Genomic DNA, 14166 nt, shown 5'->3' on the forward strand with positions numbered 1-14166 from the left:
CCTTTTCCTCTTTCGTATCCCCGTTCTCTGATGATTCTTTGTCATCTCCAGTCTCCTTACTTTAATTATCGATCAAAGTTTTTAGAATCAAGATAACAGCACGTACATTATCTGTAAATAAATTAAAACACTTATTAGTTTTTACGACTTAAATACTATAAATTATGAAATTTCTATAAAAATATAAACATACATTTATAAATACTTTGATAAAAATTAATTAAATTTATTTAACTGTAAAGTTGAACTTACTCAAACTTTCTATTGATACATTCAGTCCTTATTGATTATGGAGTCATAGTGGTGATAGACTACAATTAAGCGCGACAAATACAACAAATTTAACTAAGAGCTCTTGAATTTTGTGCACACAATCCATTCACGTCCTAAGCCTGGTAGAATTAACTAAATATTTACTTAGATATCAGTATTTGCGACTTTTGTACTGGAGTTGCCATCAAAATCTATGCGTAGTTGTAATTTACAAGTCATAAATAAACAAAATTATTATAGTTTACTTATGATCTACTAACTATTTTATAATTGTTAAATCACTTACTTGATATATAATTTTGAATAAATATAAACAAACAAAAAAGTTATGCACAACCACGGAGGCTAGATGCATCTAACCTCCGTGTACACAACAAAAATAACAACTTGCAGTAGCCATATTTAGGCATATATTATAGTGTATACCCATAGGTATAGTCAATACACTCCATAAGAGTCAGTTTACACACCACTTGTTTGATATGTATGTATGTAATAATTTATTAGTAATTATTTTATTCTTTACTTCTACAACAGGTTCTGAATAATTAATAAGCCTTATAAAAGCAAAAATATTTATTGATATTAATTTACTCGCTGAAATAGGAAACGGATTTCAAATTTCGCGCTACACTTATACGTAGTATAGGCATGTGCGAGCCTCAATTAATTTATAATTACTAATAAAAAAAATAATATAATTGTTATAAAAATCAAAAGGATAGACCAATAAGGACCTTACGATAAAGAATGTAATTTTTATTTAATTTTTTATATTTTAATTGGATGAGGTGCTAAAATGCATGCAAAAATTTGAAAAATTATTTTAAAAAAAACCAAAAAGGACCTAACAAAAAAATTGTAGGACCTTAAAGGACCTAACAGGGACCTATCGTTTAAGGGCATTTTCGATTGAAAATTCTTTTGATGAGGTGCTAAATTTGCGTAGGTACTAAAATAACGAGATATGTCTCTTTATTGTAACAGGGTAAAATTACCCTTAATCGATAAGTCGCCGGATATCGATAATTATTCGACATATCACTGGCGCGTCTCGATCTGCGGGACCCAATTAGCATTAAGTAGGGGTATTTTGGGGATTACGTGCGAACAAACAATTTTCCAACCGGCAGAAGTGGTTGAGTGTTTGAAAGGAGTGCCAGCAAAAAGTCCAAGGAAGAAGCTACTGGATTCAAGGAGTCTTCTCTATCCAAAATTTAATAAGGTATTGAGACTTTTATTATGTATGAGCCGCGGGGTCATAGACTCGGCTGATATAAACCACTTCGAATTTTTATCTAATAATTAACTTTTCTCAATGATCATCATTTATAATTCAGTAGTTAATTAATTGAGTTTATTATTCGCTAGTTTCGTTGAGAGTACCTGAAGGGGGCTTATACCCGAGGACTCCTCAAGGACCTTGTGGTGTTAATTGTTCTAAAATTTTTATTAATTGATTAGTTATAATCAATTGCGAAAATCGAAAAAAATTGATTCACGCACAATTGTTTCATTTAATGAAATAACATGCAATAGAAATTCTTAAATCGTGCAACGCAGTAAACGTGTACCCGAGGTCACAAAAATCATTACGCGCTAGCATAAAAAAAATTGGCATCTATTTTGAGCGCGTAAATAATCTATCAAATGTTAATTATTGAGAAATTGTTTTATTGAACCTATCAAAATGATTTTAATTAACTGAAAAAATTGTTTATTATTTAATGAATTTTAATTAACTGTTATGTCCACCTCAAAATTTTTCTTTAAATTTAAATCACCCGCGCAGATGGAGGACTTCCCCATGCGCGAAAGCCACAATAGAATATAAGCTACGCGACTGCTGGTTGACTAGCGGGGACTTCTGCAATCTCAGCACCGCGAGTATTTAAAAAGGCGATCAACAGCCAACGCCTCGTCTTTGCTCAGTTAATTTGACTTCCGCGTTTAACTGACGGGCCCGTGCCTTGTAAAAGTCCCTTATCTTAATTTGCGCTGCACTTAAGACGAGTTCAGACTCGGTTCAACCGGCAGGCCACGTATTAGTTTTAATTGTCTATGAATCGGGATTCTCAAAGTTCTAATTTGCTCTGCACTTAGGCGAGAGGCCGATAAGTAGATAAAATCTAGAGAGGCAAATCTCAAAGTCTTAATTTGCTCTGCACTTAAGCGAGATTTTGACCAGTAAGAAAATCTAGAGAACCGAATTCTCAATGTTCTAATTTGCCCTGCACTTAGACGAGAGTTCGGCCAATAAGTATAATATCTTTTAACTTAATATCTTTTAAAGCTAAATTTGCGCACTTTACCCTACGGGGGACTGGAGGACGTTAGCTCAAATAAATAAAATTCATTAATATAATTTCGATTAAATAAAATTTGTGAAAGTGTAAAAGTTTAGGTATTTATTAAAAAAAAATCTCAATAAAAGTGAAATCAGTTTTCAACAAGTCATTTCATAAAATAAGAAGCCCGTAATATAAGCAGCCCAAATCCACCCCACTCCATCCGCTGCAAGAATCAACCAAAGGGCCCAATCAAGGAACAGGCGCTAACGGCTGCCCTAAAACCACGGATCTGACCATCAATAAAGTTCCTGCAGAGAGTAAGTACATCTAGTCTCATAAAAATCCGTCAGTCTCAAACGAAGGCGTGGTAAGTTCGTATCTCGAAAACGTCCCACATAAATATTTAAAACAACGGAATTAAAACCTCCGTTGCGTATTCTTTAAACTGTTAGTCCAAACCTCCACCGTTTACGCTACCGCTCTAAAAACGCCCTTGGACATAACATAAAGAACACTGGTGGCAGCGGTGGGATTCGAATACGAAATTATTTAACTTTTGTTTGAGAAAATCTTATAATCTCTGAATATTTTCTTTTCTATTTTTATTTTCTATTTAAATTCCACTGTCTAAATAAATTCAAGTCTAATTGTGTTCAATTTTGAAATTTTAAAACTTTTCAAAAAATTTTTTTTTCTTTTTTCATCATTTTCGTCTTATTCCCAAAATTTTAAATTTTTCTTTAAACTTTATATAAACCAATAACTCCCGAAATTTTATAAAATTTGCTTTTTCTTCATATTTCTATTTTTATTCAAAGGAGTTATTGAATATTTAACTATATCATAGATATTATTTTCATCAAGTAGTCTAAAATTACAATAAATAATTCGCTTACGTTTCTTTATTCGAGGTGCGGCTTGTCTTGTACGGACTTGCACCAACATTCTTGGTCAGCAGAAATTATTTAAATTTAGAAGTATTTTCTTTTCGCTGAATTTGCAAATAAAAATAGTTGTAGAAAAAAATTTACAAAAAAAAAGGGGGAAATTTTTTTTTTTTTTTTTTTTTAAAAACTCCAACAACTTTCATTATTCATTTTATCTAAATCAAAAAAAAAATTAAAATTCTCTGTGTAAAACTGCAATTTTATCATAGAACGAAATTCGAGTCTTAGAAAAATTTTCTCTTATATTTCGACATATTTTAAATTTCATAAAATTTATATTTTGCAAAAATTTCCTTTGTCCGGAATTCTTTTTGAAAAGGTTATAGAACTCAAGTAATATCGTTTTGTAATCGTTTTTTTGAACTAATATACTGTTCTTTAGACAATAAAATATCGCAAAAAGAATTCGCTGAGGCGTCTATACCCGAGTTGGTCAACACCAAACGGAATTTGCAATCTCAACTCCTGTCAGCAAAATTTATTTTAACTCGGTATCGAAAAAAAAAAAAAATTTTTTTTTGCTAACTTAGCAATATTAACATTAAATTTTAATTATTTCGAAATTTTGAAAATTTTTTTTTATCCCTTACATTTACACTACATTTTAAGAGAAGTGTGCTGTGAATCTAGCACCTCCTCTGACAAAACTCTCACAGAAGTTTCCTAGTTCTGGAAAGGTGCTTTAATTAGCACTTTCTTTTACGAAAGAAGCTCTCACTAAACTCTTGGGAAGGGTGCTTTGAATTTAGCACCTTCTCTTGACCACACACTCACAAGGGTATAAAATAAAATTTAATATTTGTATAATCGTAATACTAACTCACATTAAATATAAGAAAGCTATAATCCCTTATCATTGATCGACCAAATCATAATTTCGCGATTCAAAATTTTTGAATAATCTTACTATTTTGGGTTGAAACCGATATTTTTTTTCGAAATTCTAAAAGGTCGATGAGAAAGAGTAGACTGTCGGGCTATCGATACCATCTGAAAAAGAGACATTCCGATTTCGTTAACGGCAGAATATACCACCGTCGTCTCATCGAAACTAAATATTGGGAAGAAGATACGGAACCCGCGAATAAGGTAGTCGACAATCAGGTTAGCGGTCTGAAGATCCTAGAAAACGTTAAGGCAATCCCGGAAATTTACTAAAAAATACTAAAATTTAGACAAATCCAAAATCCTATCCAGGCTACTCCCCTAAACCCGTCTACACGCCATCTAAATCCCCATTGCAAATAGATTTATCCGAAAATCTAAACCTTATCCTCTCTACCTTTAATACCTTTCCGAATTACACATATTAATTCCATTTAAACGCTTGCTTGACTTTCTTAAACTATTCTCCGCTAATTAAGCAAAAATAAAGTCTAACCTTGAATAGTCAGTCGAACACGTGACCTACTTTTTTTAAATCAGTTAAAATTTTTGTTGTTTGATTAAAGGCATTTAAATCGTCTCTTATTTCAACCGTAAAATTGTTAACTACAAATTCACCTATCAACTCTTCCTTGCGTACACTACCGTACTCGTCACTCGGTAACCATACACCACGATAACTAATCTTTCTTTCGTGTTATTGTACTGTACAGCTGTTGACCTACTTACCTAGTAACCGAATAAAAATACATCGCCATTTAAATTAAATAAAATCGAAATTTTCCTTTTTTCTCTCGAACAAAAACCTCCCTTGTAACCCTTCCTTAAATATATCTCTTATACAGAGTAGCTAAATTTAGACAGGTGTAATCATACAATAATCGTGGAACCATTCGAGGACGAATCCGGAACGCTTTTCGTGCCTTGCTCTAACGATTTACCGTTTAGAAACATGGAAAGAAGAACCTTCCGCGTTGACACCTCTATAAACGAGGAAAGCCTCAACATTCAAATTCAAACCCTCGCGAAAGAATTACACGATGCGCTTCCATATTTTAACGGAGAAGGTCCCACCGCAGTAAAAGATTTCGAATTATTTGACGGAATAGTCAGAAACTGGTTACCTAGCATCCCAGCTGATAACCAGGGCTTTTTCGCTCGCCGTGTAGCACAAAAACTATATGGACGAGCCAAAAGACTAATCGAACATGCAGAACTAGCTTCCGTTGAAGATATTTTACTAATCTTAGGGAGAAAATTAAAAAGAGGTGACCCATATACCACGTGGCAGAAAAATCTAGCTGCTGCGGCCCCAAAAGAATCTGAAAATATCGAAGATTTCTATTATCGGTTAAGCGAAATGGTCCGGCGTATCGAACTTAATGCTCCCGAAGATGATAGGGCCGTAGTAAAACGAACTATCGAAAAGACAGCGGCCACTACTTTCTATGAATACTTACCAGACTTTTTACGATGCCTATGTAAAATGAGAAGAGCCGAAACATTAGACGACATGTACAAGGCTATCGAAAATGACGCGTACAGAAGACCAGACCGTAGACGCGCAATGAGAGATGACGGACTTATACCAAGTGAATCTCTACCACCCTCAGTGGAGTTCCATAGACGAACTGGACAAGACGGTAACAGACATTACCCACAGATACCGAGATCTTCTCGTGACTACGATGACCGAGGTAATTATCGCGAATTGCCTCACACCTCATCATTCCAAGAATATAGACAGGCCCCAGAGACAATCGCTCCCGGACCAATACGCCCGACGGACTATTACGAAGACCCATATCCGGACGCTTACGAAGAAAATTACTACGGTCCGAATTATCAGAGGGAACAGCAGATTTTAGGCTCCACTTTCGCGTTCGGAACCGAACGAAATCCACAATATACACCGAGAAATCAAAATTATTATCAACCTAGAACTTTTCAAAATTTTAACCAAAATCGTTATCATCCTGGAGTAAACGGTCCCACTAAAAGAGCGGTTCGCTTCGAAGACGACGAAGATTCTGAAGAAGCCAAATTACGACATAAAAAGGACCCTGCAGTAGTCTGTAATTGTCCGTTTTGCCCGAAGGGAGAACGTCGAGACGCCTACGATCCTTTAAACGGGATGGGCGCTCGTCAACAGGAGACAATGGCGAGTATGCCCGTCCCGTCTCCGATTACACCTTCGAAGAACTCCAACTATTATCAACAGTACCAAAAGGGTCCATATTGGGGCATCCAAAATCAATACCCCCGATCAATCCTCCAAAACACCGAGAGGCAAGACCTAGAACTCCAACCGACTCTGAACGAAATGATGACCCTCCCGAGATCAGAACGACAACCCGATCAGAACAACGGAACACCGCCATCAGCTCAGTTGATCCCACCATTGATGACGGCAGGAGAATTACGAGCCCAGGGAAGGACAAACCAAAATGTCTAACGACTGGAAAAGGCCCCACGGTCCACATACAAAGCCCAGCTTTTCGTAGTAGAGGGGAAAACGCACTCCTGGACACCGGCTCCGACCTCAACTTACTCTGCATCGAAGAACTATGCGACGAAGTCCTCTGTAACATTGAAAATACAGGAGTAGTGGGAGGCATCGCTACTAGCTCAATACCCATAACCGGTTCCATAAATCTAAAAATATTCGGAGTCAAAATTACTTTTCATCTCGTACCGGAACCACCCGGAGGTTATAAGGCCATCCTCGGAAATGAATTCTTTATTCAAGAACGCGTAACCATCTCGTTTTACTGGAACACCTTAGTAATGAAAAATAAACCAATACAACCCATCCCTACAATTAACCCAAGAAAGTTCCCAGAGCAAAAAGTCCTCGCTCTAGGAACTGGGCCAAAAGTATATGTGTCGTGTAACTCACTCCTAGGCAATTATCAGCGCATCCTCATCGATACCGGGGGAGATGTATGCCTCATCAATGCATCCGCTTTAAAACCCGAAGTAATTATCGACACCAGAAAAGCTAGGAGATTCCGAGGACTCAGCGACAGCACTTTCGAAACCTTGGGAACAACCACATTAAAAATCCTCAATATTGACGTAGAATTCCAAGTTTGTTTAGAAGATTTACCATTCCCTGGAGTGGGAATCTTAGGAAACAACTTTTTCGAAGAAGAAAAAGATGAAATCACTTACGATGACCAAACCCTAGTTATATTGTCCTGCCCTTCTAAACCAACACCTTTTAGTCTTGAAACAAAGCCTTCTTCCAGCTACACCTTGCCACCTCGGATGAGAGTATCAGTAGCAGTACCAATCCAAAGTTTCGAAAAAGGAGAGGGATACCTCCCCCGAATGAACCTTCCGAAAGGGGTACTCGGAGGAGAAGCAGTTGTCAAGGTAGTCGACGGGTACGCCACGTGCATGATCATTAACCTAAATTCAAACCCGGTAGACATCGACATAGGACCTCAAACACTTGAGGATTTCGAATTTGATAATCCAAGCTCAGAAGGGAACGAATCCGACTCCCCTTCTATAGAAAACTCCAACCGTATAATAGATAAACAAGAACGTATAAAGATTCTACTCCAGAAAATACCAGTAGATCACCTCAACGAGGAGGAAAAAGAACAAGTTCAAAATCTCATCAAAAATAATCACGACGTATTTCACCTCCCCGGAAATAAATTAGGTCGTTCGAAGAATTTCACCTGCCGGATAGAAACCACCACCAACGAACCGGTGAGAATAAAACAATATCGATTTCCCCCAGAACATCGGGAAGAAATCGCCAGACAGGTCGAAAATCTTGAAAAACAAGGAATAATCAGAAAATCTAACTCTCCGTGCAACTCACCCTTGTGGATTGTACCAAAAAAATCAAATGACCCCTCTATAAAAAAATATAGAATGGTTATTGACTTTAGGCAACTAAATAACATCACTAGAGGGGATGCCTATCCTTTACCCTTAATTATCGATATTTTAGACCAATTAGGCGACGCTAATTTTTTTAGCGTCTTTGATCTCGCCATGGGTTTCCATCCGATCCCAATGTACCCCGCAGACGCACCAAAAACGGCATTTTCTACCCCAGACGGGCACTGGGAATATCGTTGCATGCCTTTTGGATTAGAATGCGCTCCATCCATCTTCCAACGAATGATGGATTCCACTTTAAGCGGATTAAAAGGGACAGAATTATTTATTTATATCGATGATTTAGTCAGCTATGGAAAAACCCTAGAAGAACATTTGGTGAGAGTTCAAAGGTTATTCAATAGACTGAGAGAAGCTGGTCTCACCCTCCAACCTGAAAAATGTAAATTTCTCTGTCCGGAAGTAGATTATCTAGGTCACGTAATAACGAAAGAAGGCGTAAAACCAGATCCGATAAAGATTTCATCACTTAAAAATGCCTCGAGACCTAGAAATCATACGGAAGCCAGAAAATTTATGGGACTTGCAGATTACTACCGAAGATTCATACAAAATTTCGCTGAAAGGGCTAAACCCATAACAGACCTTACGAGAAAAACTAAGCCCTTCACATGGACCGAAGAAGCGCAAATGGCATTCGACGATATCAAAAATGCCCTCTGCGTAGACTCATTCCTCAAATACCCAGATTTTAACAAACCTTTCATCCTAGCTGTCAGCGCGTCAGACTCTGGAATATCCGGAATCCTCAGTCAGCAGACGACAGAAGGGGACGATGACTTAGAAGGAGACGAAGAGAAAATAGTGTCATGTGTCTCACGTGTCTTTCACGACACCGAAACTCGATAAACTGACATTGAAAAACAATCCCTCGCAGTAGTTTACGCCATTCAACAACTTCGACCTTATCTCCAAAAACATTTTACTTTAATAACCAGTAGCCCTTGTGTCGCCTGGCTAAGAGACAGCACGACTGTCACCGAAAGGCAAGCTAAATGGCTATCGAAATTAAGCAGATACAAATTTAATGTCCTTGTTCGTCACAAAATCACGGAACAATACGCGGAGGGACTCTCATATAATCCCGAAGGTCGTCCCGAGCCCTTAGAAAACGAATCAAATAATATTACCGAAAATGATTATTTAGCACTGCCCATCACGAATAACACTACGATAATAAAATCACAAAATACTCTCAGATGAAGAAGCGATTCAATCGATCAAGCGCCCTGGTCGCCCTCTCGGATCAAAAAATAGACCAAGAATCAGCAGCGCCCCCGAAGTCAGAGAAACAATCGCTTCTCGTCTTAAAAAAAGGGAAATGGGAAAAACGCGAATCCCGCCCAAAATAAATTACTTCGAAGATAGCAACCTTGATTTAACTACAGAAGATCCTAAAACAAAATCAAGAGCAAACGAACAAGAGCGGGACGATGATGTTTTCTTGCCAGCCTCAACTCCCGGACCCTCCACGATTAACAAACCAGATACGGGACAAGAGGGGGACGATGAAGAGGAGAAGGACGAAGAATTAGAAAAGAATAAAGAAAACATCATCCCACAAAGACAAAGACGAAAAACTCTCGACCTAATAAAAATGTCCGATGAAATCATTAAAAGGCGACCCCCACCGGAAAATCCTTATAAAGAAAAAGCTCTAGAAAAAATGCTTCTAGAAGAAGCAATTTTCAATTACACCCCCCAAGAACTAGCAAAAATGAAAAGAACTATTTCCGAAACAGCGGAAAATATCCGCCAGTCGCTAAGTAAAATGCCTCCACTCTGGCGAAGCGAAGAAGATTCCGTAGATGACACAGCAACTGAAACTAATGTCGACGAGTTTCTTAGAGACAATAGTGATGACCTCGAAGCAGAATCAAGCAGCGACATCAGCCCAGAAGATACGGGAAGAAGCGAAAATCCCAGCGAAATGGAACACCCCGTCATCGTAGAGCCGGAACCTGCAACCTCAGCAGAAATTGCTAATACAAGAAACGTCGTCAACGTACACGATAAAAATGAAAAACAATTAAATAAAAACTCTCTAACACCACAAAACTTAATTAAATCCCGATTCACTGGATATTTAAGAGACGGTCCAGAACCCCGAACCCCAATCTTCGGAAGAGTCCTCATCCCTGATGAACTAGCGGCCATGGGTATCCATTATGACCACACAAGCCGCCAAATCGTAGACGAACATGACAAGGGAATACAGGAAATAATCGAACTTGAACCGTCCAACGCGAATAACACCCTTATTGAACCAGAACGGGTAGAACAAATAAATAATTTACCACAAAGGATTAAATCAACCAATCCACCAGATAATAATAACTCGGAAAAATCCCACGATTCGGATAAAACCCAAAATAAGTCAACAACATGCGGGAATACAACAGTGGGGGTTGATGTAGGGAACTACCGATTTGGACCGCCCTTCGTCGCTCATGACCCTCCAACTTTCGAAGAAGCTGAAAATATTTTTGCCGAACGACGTAATCGACCAAAAATATCTTCACCCTCTAGTTCAGACGAAAGTATATCCGAAAAGGGTCCCGAAATAAAAATAAAATTCGCAACCAGCCGAGATGGACTTACTTATGCCCGAGACCATTTATTACATTTTCTAGCAACCGACTGCGAGATAACAAAACCCGTAGCGAAGCTGCTCCGCGACTTAAAATTTATAAATGCTGACGAACTTCATGCCTCAAAACCTACAAAAGGGGATGTATTTGTCACCAAGTTAGGTCGTTGTAAAATCTTCACGGTATTTATCAAGACAAAACATTTCGAAAAACTAGACCCAATCGACCTGATCGAAGGATTGAAAAATCTTCGACAGTCGATGCACAAACATGACATTCACTCACTCCGCTGTGCAAAACAAGGAGACGAGTTCGACAACCTTAACATCCAAGCTTATTTATCACACGAATTAGGAGATTGCCCACTAACAATCACCTTGTGCGAAGGAAATGTCGAAGTACCAGACGAATCCCTACGAACAAAAATAATTGAAGAAAATCATAACAGTTTAATAGGGGGCCACAAAGGTGTTGTAAAAACCTATTGGCCTATTCGCGAAATATATTACTGGCCAGGAATGAAAGACAATATCTATAATTACATTCGAGCTTGCGAAATCTGTCAGAAAAATAAACTCACGCGAATAAAAACCAAACAGCCTATGTCCATCACTGATACACCCTTTGAACCTTTCGAGAAAATTAGTATAGATACTGTAGGACCCCTACCTATGACCCCTGACGGTAACTTACATATCTTAACGATTCAAGACAATTTTTCTAAAGCAGCTGCAGCAGTTCCTCTCCCTGATATCAGAGCAGTAACCGTCGCAGATGCCTTATTAAATCATTATATCGCCCTTTATGGGTGCCCTCGCGTAATTCTATCAGATAAGGGCACCTCATTCACAAGCAAATTAATCCAACAACTAGCCAAAGCTCTGAAAATTCAAAGAATAACAACTTCTTCCTACTATCCTCAATCGAATGGAGCCTTGGAGTGATCTCACCAGCCTTTAGTCGACTACCTCCGGGCTTACGTAGATAAATTCAGTAACTGGGATCGATACATCCCAATGGCAATGCTAAATTATAATACCACCGTACACACAGCTACGAAATTCACACCCTACGAAATTTTGTATGGAAGAAAAGCCCGTAGTCCGACTCAATTTCCAGACTTCAGTAAAATCGAATCATATAACGATTATCTAGCAGACCTGATTAGCCGAATTTCCGAAATCCAACGAATATCTGCGGAAAATCTAACGAAAGCTAAACACGAGTCAAAAATTCGATTTGATAAACATATACACCCGGCCCAATTTAACGTAGGAGACTTCGTATTTACATTAAAAGAACCTTGAAAAAATAAATTAGATCGTTACTATACTGGCCCATACAAAATAGTCGAAATAAACGAAATGGGGAATTTAATAATAGAAAAAGAAAACGGAAAACGGAAATTAATCCACCCAAATAAGACTACAAATCACCGATCTAGACGATAATCGAACATCAACATCGTAAATTTTTTTTGCTTTTCTTTATATATAATATAAATTTAACATAAAATTTTTCTTTTTCATTTTACTATCACTATACTTACATATTAGAAATTATTTTATTAAAAAGAAGATTATATTAAACAAATTTTTTTTTATTAACTATAAATAATAACAAAAAAAAATACAACGAGCTAACGTCACTCATATAAATTTTTAAAAAAATTAAGAAATCATAAAATTTTTTTTTCAAAACGATTATTTCAAACGTTTAATAAATATAAGTAATTAAGAGAACAGGGAGAGTCATCTAATGGCAATTATAATAGAGCCGCTGCATACGTACTCACACACCCATTGATCGAGCTATATAAACTCTTATAAAATTCCCTTTTCCTTTAAAATAATCTTTTATTCTTTTTTTTCTTTCCCAACTTATTTTCTAAGTGCTAATTAATTATTTATTTATAAAAAAAAAAAAAACAAAAAAAAATTTATCTCTTCTCCACCTAAAGCTATTACTTATCCTATTTCTATTTATTACTTATACTACTGTTACAACTACCTGAATTATTATGGTATAGGGGAGCATAGGCATTAAAAAAAAAAAAAAAAAAAAAAAAAAAAATTTCAAAATCAAATTTTTCTTTCTTTTTATATTTATTTAAAATAAAATAAAAAGAAGACAGAAGGAAAATTTTCCTAATATTTATATATATGTTCACTTAAACATATAACGCAGAAGCAGAATGATCTGCCATTTAATCTCCATTGCCAGCCACCCGATATCATCTGATACGCCTAAAAGGAATAACAGACAAATTAATCTCTTGGCAAGAGATGAAACGATTGGAATATACCTGTTATATTACAAATTTTGCTAACCTTCTCTCCACAAATGGCAAGGGCCATCTAGTATCAGGTACCGTAGTTTTCGAAATTTTCTCAACAGTGTACATCTCTTCATTTCTATCTTTAACAAATCTCTTAAATGCAATGCTAGCTCGATCACTGCTGAGACAATAGTGATACCTGACACGGCTTTGCCAAATCAACAAGCGAAACCAGATAAGAAAAGATCATTTGTCAGCAAAATATGTACAGTGCAACCCATTGCAGAATTAAAATATGAATTAAACTTAAATGCAAGCACTAGATGACTCCTCCTGTTACTCTTCTCATTACGTCAAATTATACTAAGTTAAATCAAAATTTGTAAGTGGCTCTCGCTTATGGGGAAGGTGGCCATAGGAAAACCGAAAAACTATACTAGCTTCTCGCTTTTCCGGGGGAATGTTATGTCCACTCAAAAAAAAAATTTTCTTTAAATTTAAATCACCCGCGCAGATGGAAGACTTCTCCATGCGCGAAAGCCACAATAAAATATAAGCTACGCGACTGCTAGTTGACTAGCGGGGACTTCTGCAATCTCAGCACCGCGAGTATTTAAAAAGGCGATCAACAGCCAACGCCTTGTCTTTGAGCAAGTAATTTGACTTCCGCGTTTACTTGACGGGCCCGTGCCTGGTAAAAGTCACTCATCTCAATTTGCGCTGCACTTAAGACGAGTTCAGACTCGGTTCAACCGGCAGGCCATGTATTGGTCTTTGAGCAATTAATTCGACTTCCGCGTTTAATTGACGGACCCGTGCCTTGTAAAAGTCCCTTATCTTAATTTGCGCTGCACTTAAGACGAGTTCAGACTCGGTTCAACCGGCAGGCCACGTATTAGTTATTAATTAAAAATCTAGAGAACCGGAATCTCAAAGTTCTAATTTGCCCTGCACTTAGGCGAGAATCCGGGCAGTAAGTT

The sequence above is a fragment of the Cotesia typhae genome, unplaced genomic scaffold (genome assembly GCF_013202065.1).
Source record: "Cotesia typhae breed Kobodo isofemale line unplaced genomic scaffold, CoteBio_Ctyphae scaffold_13, whole genome shotgun sequence".
Taxonomy (NCBI): domain Eukaryota; kingdom Metazoa; phylum Arthropoda; class Insecta; order Hymenoptera; family Braconidae; genus Cotesia; species Cotesia typhae.